The sequence below is a fragment of the Coregonus clupeaformis genome, unplaced genomic scaffold, assembly GCF_020615455.1.
Source record: "Coregonus clupeaformis isolate EN_2021a unplaced genomic scaffold, ASM2061545v1 scaf1571, whole genome shotgun sequence".
NCBI classification, from domain to species: Eukaryota; Metazoa; Chordata; class Actinopteri; order Salmoniformes; family Salmonidae; genus Coregonus; species Coregonus clupeaformis.
The window spans coordinates 62,799-80,572 of record NW_025535025.1 but is presented as its reverse complement, the minus strand read 5'-3'; the positions used below and the strand labels follow the sequence as shown (position 1 = coordinate 80,572).

At 41.9% G+C, this 17,774-nt stretch overlaps 3 pseudogenes; 2 read left to right on the top strand and 1 right to left on the bottom strand.

Moving 5' to 3' along the window:
* The first annotated feature begins 246 nt into the window (after positions 1–246).
* Positions 247–5,734, top strand: LOC123487252 (annotated as a pseudogene).
* Positions 5,735–5,899: 165 nt separating this feature from the next.
* Positions 5,900–7,910, top strand: LOC123487251 (annotated as a pseudogene).
* A 647-nt stretch (positions 7,911–8,557) lies between these two features.
* Positions 8,558–12,367, bottom strand: LOC123487250 (annotated as a pseudogene).
* Positions 12,368–17,774: the final 5,407 nt, after the last annotated feature.

Below are 17,774 nucleotides of genomic sequence, written 5' to 3'. Positions count from 1 at the left end.
GTGGGTGAGACCGGAAGTAAACATCATGTGACGTGGAAAATCAGCTGATCTTAGCGTAGACATCTTTAGTCACGACTACAACGGTTAATTCATACATTCCTAGCCAGAGTCACTGGTATTTCATTAATTGATTGATACATCGCACTAAAGGATTTACAATATTGTAAAGCAGGTTGCATTTATTGTATTGAAATCACGGTGTTTATCTTTCTTCAAGGAAACAGAATATCCTAGACTGCTGCAACTATGGCGCTCAGCGATGCTGACGTTCAGAAGCAGGTACATTGCAATTACAGCCTTTAACCTTCAATTTAAATGTCCAATTATAAATGATTGCAACAGTATATTTGTAAGGAGCAGAATTGTGATTGTATCATGCCAACGTTGCCATTGAAAACCTAAAATACTACTACTAAAAATACAATTACAATGTCTAGTATGATTAGACGTTTAATTGTTGATAAATTGAATTTAGTTGATCTAATTGCAAACACATTTACTCAGTGTTGTATTTGTGAGGGAGAGATGCAATATATGGTCACATGATGGGAAACCCATGGTCAGCTGAGGAACTTGAGTGATCCTCATGTCTGGGTGTCTTGTCTCACCAATCCTCTTCATGCACTGTATATGAAGTATAATTGATAGAGGCTTCATAAATTACAGTTCCCTCTGTGGTTTATGGTTTTGTTTTGTTAGATGAACATTACAGGGACAATTATGAAACAGAAATGTAAGCTAAACACCAGGCAGACATTCTACACCACATGGTGGAACCAAAAGACACAAGTTAACAATGTACAGGCAAATGAAGCTTCCTAAGTCTGCTTCTTGACTTTCTTTCAGTATAAAACATGACTTGGAAAGCATGCCTAATGTGTGGTGAGTCTTTTTACTGTCAACTCCTTTCAAATTCTGCTACACTGTTCTATCCCCCTGTATAGATCAAACACATGATGGCCTTCATTGAGCAGGAGGCCAATGAGAAGGCAGAGGAAATTGATGCCAAGGTACAGTGCTCATTCACAAGTGACTGTCATAGTTCAGTACATATTGAAATCTAGTGTGTGTTTTCAGCACACACAACCTCAAAAGATTTGCAAAGATGCAGCACATTCAACTGAAATTAGATAGCATAATCAATTCTCTGAAGACACTCAAGTGAGAATTGACTAAATGAAAGCAAGCATTTTAGTTGTCCCTTAACAATCTCTCTACTGGTTCAATTTTCTTAAAAATGTATCCTCAGTAGTGAGGAAATTACTCCTACCATCATAAAAAGACAGGGCCTCTACTGTATACTGGTCCTCTGTAGCTCAATTGCAGAGTATGGCGCTAACGCCAGGGTAGTGGGTTCGATCTCGGGACCACCCATACGTAAAAATGTATGCACACATGATCAAGTCGCTTTGGATAAAAGCGTCTCAAGCAATGGCTTATTATTATTATTATTATTATTATTATTATTATATTATTATTTTACTCTGAGTGACAAGTGTCTCCCTGCAGGCGGGAAGAGGAGTTCAACATTGAGAAGGGCTGTCTGGTGCAGACCCAGAGGTTGATCATGGAGGACTATGAGAAGAAAGAGAGCAGATCGAGCAGCAGAAGAAAATGTAAGTCACTCTTTTCCTTTGCAGCTCAGGAAGTGTTGCTGCTAGTCTCTCAGCTGCCTCAGAGACTTGCTCAATCTCTTTTTCTTTTCTCTAAAGAGGACTTTGTCTGACGCGCAACTTCCTTTTTAAATCTTTTATATTTGAAATTTGAAGTCACATCCAACAGCTCCTCCAATAAAGAAGTACAGTATATGTTACATTAGCTATAGCTTACACCTGCTTGGACTTGTAATGTGGTCCTGTGCCACAGGCTCTGTTAACTTGCCTCTCCTCCTTACAGTCAAATGTCTAACCTGATGAACCAGGCTTGTCTTAAGGTGTTGAAGGCTCATGACGACATGATTTCCCAGTAAGGCATGATGTTCTACTTCACAGCAACGCATTCTATGTAAATAATAGGCTAACCCTCTCAATGTGTGCACTCAGGAAATGTTGAGCGAGGCGCGTCAACGGTTGGCCAACATAGCCAAGGACCCAGCCAGGCACCCAGCACTGATGGATGGGCTGGGTTCTGCAGGTGGGCCTTTTTCTTTCTACCATTGTGTACAATAAAGTTGGGGTTATTCACTATAATCGCTATTAAAATGGAAATAATAAAATACTTGTCACTGACACGGGTTTAGTGTTTTATACAGAACATTAATAGACAAGAACAGCTCAAGGAGAACTACAACGCTGAGAGAAACAGGAGACTATTACTATAGTGGACTACATTCATAAATTATACTTACATTCAGTAGCGTCTCATCAGTTACACGTATATACATAGGGGCCTACAAGTTATTTAGGTCAAAGGCGTTGTAAGGTGTTTTTTTATTTAAAGCAAATGTTTTTCATGTGTCTGTTGCTCTGGTTGTTGAATATCAGGGTTTCTATCAGCTTCTTGAGGCCAAAGTGACCATCCGCTGTCGTAGTCAGGACTTGCAGGTGGTTCAGGCTGTGAATTAACTTTCACTCCCTCTATCCTAACAGTTAAATGTTGTTCAAGGTATTTCTTTGTATGCTGGGTTGATGCATGATTCATATGATGTTTATGTTGAATTCTATTCAGGCGGCTATTCAGAAGACCATTCCATCTATAAAGCAGCAGTGAAGAATAATATTGAGGTTCGCATCGACCAGACAACTTCCTGTCCCCAGAGATGTAAGAGGACAATCCCTTGTCTCAATGTGAACCCATTCATTTCAGATAGGCTTACTTTGAATTAGTATTGATTGATTAACACACGTCATTGAAAAAACATATTGACTAAGGTGTCAGTCAAGGGTTCTGGGTGAGTTAATTCAAAGATGTTTGTGTGTCTCCTTCTGCCCTGGAGGTATTGAGATCTACAACGCTAATGGGAAGATCAAGGTGTCCAACACCCTAGAGAGCAGACTGGACCTCATGGCTCAAAAAGTATGTTTATCAGGACATTCTCACAGGAACTATAGTGGCGCCTTACTCTGTGGTTTTTCATGAGGTTCAGCTTGACACGCAAACTCCAGTGTCTGTTTTCTACCAGATGGATGCCTGAGGTTCGAGTGGCTCTTTTTGGTCAGGTAAACCAGAACTGCAAGTTTCCCACTGAGTGTCAGCCATCCACTGCCTACAGTGAGTTATTTATTTTTGTTGTGTGAAAGTTACCATTCCAGCTTCTGTGAGAAGAATTCAAAAAATGCTGTTAAAAATCGAAAAGAAACCGTTTGTCGTATTGTTGTATTTCTGTGCATCTTGGGACAGTATAAAGTTGGAACTTGGCTGCAGATGTGAGTAGGAGGAGGTACTTTTGCACAGTGATAATGGATCTGCCTCTGGGACTGTGGTTTACAACACCGGTCATCTTTATTGTGATTGGTTGGACAGTAATCATTTCAGACTGATTGGATCACTGACTGCACAGCTGAAAATAGAGTACCCATGAGGAAACAGTCATAATACCCATAAAACCTGAGCGGTCAAACAGGGAAATGGTTCCAATCAGTTTTTCCACCATTCTACCGCCCATAGGTGATTTTAAGAAACACTTAAAATAAGGGCTGTGTTTTACGTGTGAGCTCTCCTGGTGTTGGACGTTTGATAACCGTAGTAAAAATATCTCTAGGACAAGGTCTAACTTTCATCAATGTATTTACCCCCCAAAATAAAATATAGCTAATATAATAGAAACTTCTACAAATGCCATGATGATCTGGACGAACACTGTCGAATCTGAGGCAACTATGGTAAGAATCTCTAGCATTTTCAGATCTGAGAGTACATGGAGCTGAATATAGCTGATAAAAGTCACCTTGTCCGAGAGAGATTTACATGGTTATCAAAACATCACCCCAGGGTAAGCCTACACAAAACACAGCCCTTATTGAAAGTCATTTCTAAAATTCCCTACAGGGAAAAATTGATGGTCAAAAATGATTGGAACCATTTCACTGTTTGACTGCTAGGTTTTATGGGTATTAATGACACCTCTACTGTGGGGCTCTCATTGTAACTGATGCATCTTGTACAGTTCCTTATTTAATCTAATAACATCTTCCTCTCATGAAAATATAAATTGCATGGAGCATTGACTCACCCATAGCTATTTGCTCCCATCTATCACAATTAAAATGAAGTGATGCGGGAAAAACATTGAAGACCAACTATGTCCTTATTGAATCCAATTAATGTATTGATGTTATGTCTTTGCTGTTGTATCATGAAACAGAAGGAAGGGGATGTTGTCATTCCATAAGGTGCTCTGTATGTATAAGGAGATTGAAATGCATATTAAATTATACGTATGGTTATGTGTTTATTTTTTGCTTTATGTTGTTCATTTTGAGTCAAGATTTCCATCTGAAGAGGTTATATCGTGACAATATGTTCTAAAGTATAAATCGATAGTATCAGTTGCCAGCTCTTTTGACCTACACATTTTTTCTCTATCAGATTCTAATACAATGCATTTTTTTTCAGACAAAGGAGTTGCACTACTAGTCTCTTGTTATTTATTCAATTGAATCATCCATGGTCCTCCAGAGAATCTCATGACATGCTACATTTTTGGGCTGCATTCTGCTGACTAGCAACAGCCAATTAAGTAAGTGGGCATAACACAATGGTAATTGTGAGCCCGTCAACTCAGACTAAATAGCATAGTACAGGGGTAGTTTATTGAGAAAGGTTTACACACTTGAGAAGGAAAGTGTGAATAAGGGAAGGGAAGAATACCTCACTTCTGTTGCTTCTCATTTGTAAGTATGCTTTTATTTTATTAATGTAAATGTTGGTTGCATTCAATTGTATGATTCAAATTGTATGATTATCTGAACGTTCCTGTTCAGGGCTTAGAAAGGAACTAGCAGCATCAGCGTATAGGTTTACGGTAGTACCTTATGTTCTAAATTAAAATGTGTTCTAAATTACTATCTCTGAAAAACTCTGTGTTCATTGTTGAATTAAGTCTAGCATTTAGTTCAATGAGTGGCCTCTTCAAGAAGGATTTCCCACAGCCACTTCAATCTCCAATGACACTGCAGGACAAGATGGTTTTCCCCTCTAGAGGGAGCTATACCATCACCCTCCAGTTGGTAGTTGTACTGTGCTGTGTGACTGTATGTGGCGGGACCCCTGACCCCCGTCAGAGGGAGACGATGATGCGCCAGGAGACCTCCAGGCAGACAGGGGGCCGTGTGCAGCTGACAGAGGCAGAGCAGTGGCTCGACGCACACCTTCACAAGCTAAAAGAACAAGAGATGGCTGCGCCCAGTTCCCTCCTGCCATTCACTTCTTCAAGGCACGGCCCCTCATCCATAAGAGCCCCATCTTTAACCTGCTGCAAAGGATGCCCAAAGGTAAGACAGTAATACGTCCCACTGCCTTAGTAGCTGAGGAGCACCTTGGCTCACCTTACAAATATGTTTACCATCGCCGAATTTAACTCACGGTTAGTATATTCTCTATCTGGGTCACAGGGGCAGCCCTCCACATCCACAGCTCATCTCTGGTGAGTGTTGATTGGCTAGTGAAGAACATCACATACAGCCCCATTGTTACATCTCGCTTCACATGGGGCAGGTCTGTCCGGTTCGTCTTCTCTAGTCTCCGCCCTCCCTACCTGGGACTGCCTCTACTGGCAACTGTTGAAGACACTTGAGAGCCAACATGGTGGATCCTACAGACTTTGACAACAGGTAGTCCCTATATCATCAGGAGCCAAGCATACAAATGGCGCCTATGAATGAACACATGTAAGTAGCAAAAAACAACTTTCTTATTCATAGGAAGGGTAGTTTATTGCCTTTTTGATGTTTCCAGCTTGATGCAGAACCCAGCACTGTTCACTGATATCCAGACACTACCTACCCGAGCCAGGGACGCAGTGTGGGAGAGGTTTGAGATGGCATTTGTGGCCATAGCTGGGCTGGTCACCTACGCTCCTGTGTTTAAAGACTTTCTCTACAAGGAGCTTAGAACAGCTGTTTGATGACAACATCATGTATCTGGAACTAAGAACTGGACTATCAAGGGTTAGTACTGTGGGCCTTAATCGGAAGTATAACGGGCAATGTAGTGGGCTGGAATTACATGTTACCTAGGCGCTATATGAGATACCCTAGGACATTTCTTTTTCAAGGGTTTTTGGTGATGTTTTAAACTGTTTTTATTCTGCACATCCTGCAGACATATGAGCTGGATGGAAGCATCCATGATAAAGCCTGGTCCCTGAGGACTTATCAGGAAGTCACTCAACAGTTTGTGGCTGAACACCCTGGCTTTCTGGGAGCTCGACTAATCATTTCCGTCCATAGGTACAGTACAGACATGGGTTCAAATACTATTTATAATCATTTCGGACACTCTAGCTGTGCTTGATTGAGCTTGCCTGTTGCAATGAAAACAATAGAATTATGATTTCTGATGATTGGCTCTGCCCTTGTGTGCACCTTTAGGTTCTGAGTGTGTCTGATGTCAAAGCAGCTGTAAAAGAGGCCATTCAGATGCAGAAGGATTTCCCCAGAGTTAGTTGCAGGATTCGACCTGGTGAGAATTCTCTTTAAGGGGTAGAACCAATCATATGACCTCTCATTACTGAAAATCAATACACAAATAAACCATTTCATGATTTATTACAATGTTTACGTAATTATTTATTACATTGCATCTATTTGACAGACATTGTACAAATCAACTGTTCTTTTTGTGGTTTTAGGTTGGCAGGGAGGACAGGGAAGACCTCTCTGGTTCTTCAGGGGAGGCCTTATCTCTACCTGCAGAGCTTGGAGTCATGCTGCAATACTTCTTTCATGCAGGAGAGACTGGCAAGTATAGGATGATTGATTAAAACAATTGTGTAATTAACAAAAACAAATCTACGGTATATACACATTATTGTGATGCACTTACAGTATAACGTGTGTGTGTCGCACTTCATCACTTGCGCAGACCAGATGGGCACTGAAGTGGATGAAAACATTCTAGATGCCCTAATGTTCAACACCACACGTATTGGGCATGGGTACACCTTGGCACACCACCCACTGGCAAAGGAGCTCTCCAGGAAGGGAAATGTGGCCGTGGGAAGTATGCCCCCATCTCAAACCAGGTAAATGCCACATTGTCTGTCAGTACTCATCATAATATTCCCATTGGTTAAATAAAAGCAGTACTGTAGGGTATTTCAGTTTGGGGACAATAAAGTTAATCTGAACTGAAACTCTAAATATCTCTGGTTCAGTTGTCTTTAGTCCACTGAGTTAAACCAGTGCTGATGTCCCTGAATCCCCTGTGTGTCTATGACCAGGTGCTGAAGCTGGTGTCTGACCTAAGGAACCACCCTGCAGCTGTGCTGATGTCTGAGGGCCACCCAATAGTGGTCAGCTCTGATGACCCGTCCCTGTTTGGGACCACTGGGCTCTCCTATGACTTCTATGAGGTGTTTGTGGGCATCGGTGGCGAGGCCTAACCTGGGCACTCTCAAGGAGCTGGCCATCAACTCCATAAGGTGAGGTCAAGAGTTGTTTGGAGAATTAAAATGAAATAGTATTTCATGTATCTCTATGGTATTACCTCTGTTTGCTCTGGATACTAACTGTTTAATCTCTAATGACATAATTAACATAGCTAGCTAGCATATGGGTGATTGAGTTCGGAGATTACCAACTGCTTAATTTGTAGTCGTGAAAAGTATGTGTTTGAGAAAGTTGTAGTTATATGTCCTCTACCATAGATATAGCTCACTGCCATCCCAGCTGAAGGAGAGGGGGCTGGCCATGTGGCAGAGGACGTGGGATAAGTTCATCTCCCCTGAGAACTCATATAGAAATCCCTGAGAACTCGAGGACGGGACTTCTTCAAAACCACACTGATGTCAACTCATCTCTATATGATGTCAATGCAGACAAATATTATATGACCCTCTTTGGTGAAAATCTACAGTGAATCAATAACAAACCACAAATGAGCAGTAAATACAAGAATGATATTTATTATTTCTTTGCATTTACATTCAGGACCAAGGGAAAACACAGCTCAATAGCATGCCACATTCTGTCCCCAATCAACAGCTCACTAAGATCACACAGTCATCTCACTGCTGACCACCGATTGGCTTTTCAAAGCATGATAACTCATATAGTCCTGCTGTATTGTCTCTGCTAGGCCTAACTATCTCAGTGTTTTAGAAGTCTTTTATCAGATTCTGTATTTTCCAGTGCTGCCCACTGCACTCCTGAATGATGAGCTGGTAGTAGGTGTCGGTCCCTGGGGCAATCTCCAGACATTTCTTTGTCTGTCTGTTCTGGATGGCTTTTCCCTGTAAAATGTAAAAACAGTCTACTGTACAACATACCACAATAAAAACCACTAAAAAAGTAAATTACAGTTCTTTTAGCCATGGTTTTGGGCATGTTACCTTGAAATTCCTGTTTCAATATGCTTATTAGTATACATTTTCCTATTTTACAGAGTGTTGTAATCCTCACCTGTTGGAAGTCCCAGAGCATGTGGAATCCCTTTGCTTGGCCACCTTGCACTCATACAGTCCTGGGGTTCGAGTGCCAGTGTCCACCAGACAACGATTACTGTCGTACTTATGGGACCTGATGCCTCCAACGTAGATCTCCCCGCTGGCTCGATAATAACAGTTCTGGACAGAGAGGATAGATATTTTCGCTTTTCTGAGTCTGTGGTATTGACAATATTTTGCATTGTGGTATGGGTTGAATCCCAGGTCTGCCATGGGATGGACCATATTATACATGTAGTTAAATAAAAAAAATACTAAGCAATGATTCTACAAACCTGTGGACCATAATAATGGCATCCATATAAAATAGGTGTGTTCCCTGGAAATGGGCCTTGATCTATACAGAGATCCGTCTTCAGATCATTGACCAGCTGTTGATTTTATAGACAGAGATTAAACGGTTATAAAGTGTGATTATTATCCTGGTACAGTGTATATACATACAGTATAGATAATGAATGTGTTATGTCAAGTATGAATGTATTTATAGATATAAAGTGGTAGTGTCTTGGTCGCGTAGTTGAATGAATGAATGAATAGTACATAATAGAACAGCAGACTGTGTGTGTGTGTGTGCAGAACAATGATAAATGTTTCAGCATCACTCACAGCTCCATAACCAAGCAAGTCACCCAGGGGGTCTAACATGGGATACACGTTGTCCAGATACCACTGGAAGGGCTTGCAGTTCAGCCTCTTTCTCAACTTCTTCCTCTCTCCTGAAACATCCCCAATGTCTATGCCATGGTCCTGTGGTGAGAAAGAGGAAGATTTCTAAATCATAAACACAGGCCATGTGAACAATCCACCTATTTTCCACTTTTGTTTTTACCTCCAGATATTTACATAAATCATACTTCAATATCCTTATTGTGGCATTGAATCATATACATTTTTCACACAGTGCTAATTCTGACTGTCTAGTCTTCTTTCAAGCTGCAATAACAGTGATGATTGTTATTCTATAGGGAGCACCTGAACAAAGCCTACTTTTTGAATTGTTTGTTCTGTACAGTACACTCTTAGAAAAAAAAGGTGCTATCTGGAACATAAAAGGGTTCTTTGGCTGTCCTCATAGAACCCTGAAGAACCCATTTTGGTTACATGTAGAACCCTTTTCACAGAGGGTTCTACATGGAACCCAAAATAGTTCTACCTGCAACCAAAAAGGGTTCTCCTATGGGGTAAGCCGAAGAACCCTTTTGGAACCCTTTTTTTCTAAGAGTGTACCTTCAGTGGGAGGTTCCAGGCGATGTTGACATTCTGTTTGTATTCATCCATCCAGACCTCAGCCACTCTCAGAGCATTCCTCTTCATTGTAATGCTCAGGTCGGGGAGATAGGGTTTATGGGCCCCTCTCGATGTGGGCTATTTTAGAACAAGGTATGACCTCAACACTTCCACCACACAGCCACACCTAGAAAAACCACACACCAAGAGAGAAGGAAGAGTTTATAGATATGGACTGAAGTGTCTGGATGTAGATTGGTTTGTGCAAACTGAATGACCCAAGAACAGAAAGTAATTCTGCAAAAACAAGTCCGCTTTGATTTCAAACATTCATTTAGAAACTGTAGCAGAGGGGCTTACCCTCGGATGCCCAGTTCAACATTTTCATACCGATTTGATAAAGATCTTTGCATACCTTTAAGAGATTGCCATAGATCTTCATACCACCGTCGAGACACCAATTTCCCCAAAGAACAGGCGATCAACCACTAGTATGCCCATAATGGAGGGGCTCTGACAAACATACAGTACAAATCATGGTCATTTCTACACTGGGAGAAGTGACATTCATTTTAATGAATAGATAACGCAAAATAATAATCCAGGTGTAAATATTAGGTGAGATTTACGACCCAATGCTGTGCTTTCCTTATCGCCTATTCAAACAGACTTGTGAAACTGGACTATCATCCTATGATGAAATCATGAAACTCACTTTCCTGGCTGTGACTCGTCTTTCAAGGCGTACCACTCAGGTCTGAAGGGCTCGTACACTTACACCACAGGGCCCAGTCAAAGGTGTCTGCAGCAGGTCCATAACGTGTGACTGTCAAGTCATCGAAATTGACTTTGTCAAACACTGGTGTCAACACCAACGTGCGGTCCTCCTTTATCCGAGCTAACAGAGGCTCCGCCCTGTTCACACAAACACAGACTGAAAATACCATGTTGGGAGGAGGGATTCAAAAGCATATTTTATAACAAAAAACATTTAGACTACCATTCCACATGGACCTCTATGTGGGCATCCAAGATGGCCACCACATCTCCCTTCAGCTTCCCTCCACCCTGAGAGGCGGGCCTGTGTGAGACCGAGCTGCTCTGAGTGTCTCACTCTCTTCACCAGGCCCGGACGCTCTTCTTGGATGAAGCTGATGTAGACGTCCAACTTCTCCCTTTAGATCCTCTGTGAAAGCAGAAACTTGCAAATCAGTGAAACACAACAAAAGTTGAAAGCCACACCTTTCAATCAAGGTTCAATCTAAATGTTAACAAATATACTTTCAAATGTTTCTATGCGTAGAGAAAAGACCAATTAGGCGAACCATTGGCGCTGTGGTCATCCACCAGTATGATGTCTTTGAGCAGGCGTTGGGGGGTCTTGTCTATGATGCTGCGGACGGCTCTCTTGATGATGGACAGGGCCTCGTCCAAGTAGATCAACACCACGCTGATGGTGGGCAGGTCATGGGGATACTGGTGATTAGCACACCTAACAGGCACAACAAAAACATTTGGTCTTGCTCATATCATTAATTCACTTCACCAAAGCTGCGGTTTCACTCTTAAAGTTATTGTCAATTTCAATGTTATTCATCAAACTGCATTAAAAGTGCTGGAGATGGAATTGACCTCCGGATGCAACAGACTGTGGCTAGAATTCAGAAGTCTTGAGTTATACATCATTTATTGTGTAGAGGTGGAGGAGAGATGAGGGAAAATGATTTACTTAGGATCGCAGTATCGGGGGATTTCCCTGTTCAGGGGTAGTCTGTCACTCAGGAAGGCGTTGTATCCATACGTCTGAAACAGCCCTCTGCCTCTTTCTGCTCCTCCCTCTGAGAGCTCTCGTCACCCCAGCTTGTAAACAGAGCTGAGTTGGGGGTACAACTTCTTCACCACCTTCCCTCTCCTTCTTGACCTCGGGGAGCCTTCACAGCCTGCCCCTCTTTCAGACTGATCCGTTGTTGATTGACTTCACTGTAATAGGTGTGTTAAGGCTGCCAGAATCAACATGAGTCACCCCTTTTCATACAAACGGAGCATGACCTTATTTACATAGCTTCAGTAACTGTTTGCATGTGTGTTTCAAAAAAAAAAAGTTGATGAATAATGTTTGATCTACCTTGGAGAATAGTTTTTTGTAATAGTAAACAATGTGGCAAACTTTGGCACACAGAAGTTGGTGAATCAAATGTTGTGCAATAAGCAACAGTGTACAGGATTAAATAACAATCTAAAATGATTATGGGCATATTTTATTTAATTTAATATTTTATTAGTTTATTTAATTGAGAACAAATTCCCTTTTACAATCATCACTGTTTAGTTTGAAATAACTTCCTGGGATCAACTCTACATGTAGGCTCAGGCTAGATTCTAATGTGTTCTCAAAACCTCCCCTCTATATCTGCCCTACCATCTAGAACAGTGGCACACTGTAGTCCAGGTACAGTGTGTGGACAGAGCTACTGGCATTTCTCTTCCAGGTAAGTCACAGTTAAATGAAGGAGATTGAGACTCACCCAGCATCTCGATGTGAGCCTCCATCTTCTCCAGCCTCTTGAGCATGTCCTGGCCCCTGACTGAGTCATTCTGATGGGCCCTCTGCAGTCTCTCCCCATGAGAATGAACCTCCTGCTTAATGGATGTGATGTAGAGTATTCCAGCAGCCATGGCCAGCAAAGGGGCCAGCCCTCGGACCCAGCCTAGCCTCATCGTCCCTCTGTGTGTGAGTGCTCAGCCTGGGGATACAGACAGGACGGCCTTCCTCTCTCACAGAGATCCAGGCTCGCTGAAAGGAGGGAGGGGTGATGTAATAGGAATTTCCAGGTGAACAAAAGAGAAGAGCAGTTGCAGATAGTCATTCAAAAATCTATTTAGTTTATTACAAGTTGCAACAGGGAGAAACCTCCATCCCAGAAGCAGAGATAATGTCTAACTGGCCTTCTCTGAGAACGCCCTTATATCCTATTCAGCGTACAACTGTTCCGTAAACACCAGCCCGAGAGGCTTGTAGGAAGTCAAAACAGAAGCCAGTGACTTTGTCAGCTGCTACAGAATAACATTGTTTCACACAATACAATAATAATCAGTGTATCCTCTGTCCTTGTACCTCCAGTCTGGCGTCAACCATATCAGCAGTTATGAGTTTAATCCATAACATACAGCCTCTAGTCTAGTGCCAATCAACCAGAGTGTTACAAACAGAACACTGGAAATCTCATGTATAACAGAAACTCCAAATATGCTAAAAATGTATCACTCTAAATTAAATATAAACTTCAGTCATCTTAAATATTTCTCAATGTCGACATGTCAACTCTTTGGCCCAGCATTCAGATGGGTGATGACCCTGTTTTCCACATTGGTAACACTCCATGGTGCCCCCTTTTTTTCTCTCCTGCACTGCTGCTACACTGTGCACTCTTGATGCAACCCCCAGCTGTTGTACTTCTTCTGCAGTTAGCTTCTTCTTCTTCTTCTTCTTCTTCTTCTTCTTCTTCTTCTGTGGTTTTAAATGGCAGTTGGCAACCAAAAGGTACATTACCGCCACCAACTGGACAGGGTTGAAAAAATTAATAAATAATAATCCACATGTGATGGGAAAAACTAACTTAATCCACACAACTAAAACTAGTAACTCCCACTTCTTCCTTCCTTCAAATATCCCTTCTCATGCTCTGGGGCCTGAAAGGGTGGTACAGCACGTGACAATACTCCATGTCACTCCTCTGCCGAGAAGTCCTTCAGTCCTTTCTGCCGCATACACAATGATGTCTATTTCCCTGGACGTCCTCTCCACTTTGGCAATACCCTTAACCATGATAGCTATTAATGCCAGAAAGTCCACCTTCTTGACATGTAACATTTCTGGATCCTTCTGGTGAGAGGCAATCCCTGCCGCCTGCAGAGAAATCCTATCCACCACTATGAACTCTTCAGGACCACTCAATCCCTCAACCCCTTCGCACTGCTGCTGCATATGAGATGCTCTGACTGGTCCTGACTCTAGCCACCTATTCCACCTTCACCCTCGTCGGGCACTCCAAAGCCGTTGCTTAATGGTTACCACCCGCAATTGCAACACTCCACATTCTCCTCACTTCTACAACACATGAAATGATCACCTCCACAACACGGATATCTCAGCTTTTTCATTCTGCAAACACTTTCCACATTTCCAAACGCGTTAGTTATCACACTGCATCGGTCTTTGGATAAACCCTCTAACACGGAAATTCATATAAACACATTTCACCTGTATAAGTAAGGAGTCCATTTAAAATAACTAAAGTACAGACAGATTCTTCACTTTTTCTCCATTCACAACACGATTCATCCACCGAGCATCAATCACTCCCAGGATACGTTGAACTTTCTTCTACAACGATTTCCCCACAACACGCCAGATACTACCCCTTAAGACGTACCCTGCTCTGAAGAGCAACGCATGACACAGCAACCTTCTCGAATCGGGTGAGACCCTAACACATCTTTCTTCTGTTCCTCAGAAGTACATTAAACCAGTTCTCGTAATCCTCACAGAATTCACTTCACCCATCAGTCTCCACCAGTCTGGAAATCAGGGTGGGACTTTCTTTCCCCAGCACACCTTAATTAGATTCACATGCTTCTAATCAAGGGGTGTAATCATTAGTCCAAAACGTTTTCCAACGGAAACCGTTTCCTCAAACGTAAAACTTTTTACAACAAAAATAAGAGTTTCTATTCAACAAATTCAGGTAGGTCCCTCCCAGTTTGGTTCCGTTTGGTTCTGTTTGGTTCCTAGTGAATACACCCAAGGTTGCTACCTCATGGACCGAGTGTGGAGTGTTTGGAGGTGTTTAATGTGTGATCTAGTTAATAGAGGGGTTGGTTGTTTAGCAACCAAACTGACATGTGCGCAACTAATTTATGAGGCAAAACAGATGGGGTTATCTTATGTCAAAGTTGCGTCAATTCAAATCTGGCATTAGGAACAAAAGAGGTCAAGACGACTTCTAAGGTATACTAGTTATTTTAATTAATGCAAAAACCTTCAATGGTAAATATGATGTTTCGTATATACGGGTCCACTGTAATACCACGCAGTGCATTCTCAGAGAACTAACACATTGTTTTCAAACAATACCCAAATACCCTGACAGAAAGTTTCCCACTTCTCTGCTGGCCAATTAGAGTAAAGACTTGAGCGTGGTTTAAAGTTTCTCAGCCAATCCTAGGTTCATGGGGTTGGTCTCATCTCCTCGGCGCCATTTGTTGCACACTACAGCCAGGCACAAGATTATCACAACAACCCATCATAGTGAGAAGAGCCAGCTCCCCTAGACATCACTCCCATGTCAAAGGAAGACTTACAGCTCACAAAGAACCATTATAGTCTAGCATTTGAAGACACAATCCTTATCCTACCTTACACACTAAAACAGACCTTCACATCAATCACAGCCTCCCCAGGTGTCACAACCTACATTAGCCCAGTCAAGAATGCACTCCTTCTAAGTTAGTCATCCCATCAATCTAAGAGAATAATAAATCCCCTAATAGTCCCCTTTTCACACCTCATAAGGTGTGATTCAAAAAAATAAGAAAACACAGATTGTCATTCATTATAATACAATACAAACAAAAAATTACACTTTTATTAATAGGCTATAATGATACAAAAACATTTCAAACCCACTCAGTTCATCTACACCCCACTTGTAAATTATTACCAGTCATCAAAGAACTTCAAACCATAAAACACAGGATTAATAAAACACAAAACATAAGACTATTAAAACATAAAACCCAAACAGAGAAGTATACTTTGGCCCCCTTTAGACACCCTCTAGTGTCATTCCACCAAGCCTGGTAGATCATATCCTCAATTCCTTGGTTGAGTCCAGGATTGGGCCCTATCTCACCATCTGTGGGAAATCACCTTCTCCATCTCCTTTCTCACCAAACCTCAGACACAGGAAATAAGACAACATCCACAAAGAACAAGTATACCCATAGAAGCTATAACTTCACCCAGAATAGTCACAACAATAGTTTTCCATTTATCAAATATGTTATCAAACCAACCGTTTATGGAGCTATCAATACCAGAGTTCTCAGCCAGTTTGTTAGTCAGTGTAGTTACTCCCTGTAGCTCTTTTGTCACTGACCCGTCCGGTGCTATATTGTTGGAGATGAAAGTACAGCACATAGATCCAAACAGAACACAAACTCCGCCCCTCTCAGCCAAAAGCATATCTAAAGCTATTATATTCTGCCTTGTCATTAAGATAGTTGCCACTGTTTGCTCATCTAATCCCTTTATTGCATCACAAGTGTGGTTTATAAATCTTTGCTGGCTATAGTAAATATAATTTATCCAACCTATGTTTTTATTAATTGTTGATCACCAAAAATACTTGATTCAGACTCAGCTGCGATCTGATTCCTAGCTTTGAATTGTTCTGGAACCTCTCGAGGTACTCCTATCCCATCAAAGGATCCTTTCATCAAAGGATCCCGGAGGAGGTCCCTACTTTCTACGTGACAACTCACCAGTCTCTGACACGTTTGTTTGTTTACATATGTAGTTGAGTTCACAATCAGTTATCACCACACAACCATCAGATGTCAGCACGGGCCTGGTTTAGTTCCTACAATCCTCTGGCTGCAACAAAGGAGAGATTAGTCATGTTCTCTCTCAGTTGTGATATTCTCTGTGTAGGAGCAGAGCTAAGATGCCCTACTCTGTATCCTATCTTACTAGTCCTAGAAAAATAATTAGAATCCCCTGAGACTTCAAACGTAGGCAACCTAGGTCGGAATGACTTTGTTATCGGGGATACTGATAGTTCAAGTTACCAAGACTCTTTCACCACATTCCCAGGTGGCTTGCATGGGGATAAACCTGTTTTTGCGTACTTCAGACTTTCCTAGACAGTACCTACCCTTCTATGGGTCGCTACTGCCATTTCTGGTAATTCCCCTATTTTCACAATACTTCACCTATCCCTAAACTGTGCACAGAGACCTACACATCCCCCACGCTCTCGACATAAGCAACTACATAGTCCCAGGATGTACATGGCGACACACATACAGTGATGTCCTCCCCTAAAGTCCCTAATCTTCCCTTTCCCCTACGTCTAGCTGTCTCCTATGCCTTCGTATACTGTGCTCAGGTATTATTTTATCAACTTGTTTTTAGGTTTACTACTACTTTCGGCTGATCAGAAGGGTTTGAGTGTGTTAGGAATACGGCCCCCACAATCAGACAGCTACCTACCGTCAGGAGACCTGTGAATCCCCACCCTTGCCCTGAGAACATGTCAGATGCCAGAGGCCAACCCATTGCTTCACCTTCTATCGAACTCACACAGGATGATCAGACAGGGTGGAGATCTTCGTTAAGGAGCCAACCCCGAACCCCTTGTGGTGATCGGATCTTTCTCCTAACTCTGTGTTTGTTCGTCAGGTGTAGCTGGGTTTACCTTTTACAGTGTGTGACATGCACCCAGATGGATCTCTCAGCTATTCTGCTGGCAAAGGCAGTACTTGGTGTGGCCCCTTCCCGCCAGGCCTGATTCAGTCTCCTGGTTAGATAGAGTGGGTCACCTTCTCCCTTTAGTTCACCTATGGGGCACAAAACCTCTCGACATACGGGTGTGGTTAATAAACTATCTTCACACATACATGTTGAGCTCTCAATTTCTATTGTTGTTTTTTTCTTTTTAAGTATTTTTATTTAATCCTATCAATATTATTTAATCCTATCACTCCCCCTCTTTGACACATGATTTGCCCATGTGTCAATATTACCACCTTTCTAAACCATTCCCTATATAATTTATCATCCCATTGCCATGCCTATCATTTTTAGATTATCTTTTGCTTCCTTATTGCTCCTCCCACTTCCTTTGTCTTTTATGGCATCTAAATTCAACTTTCATCC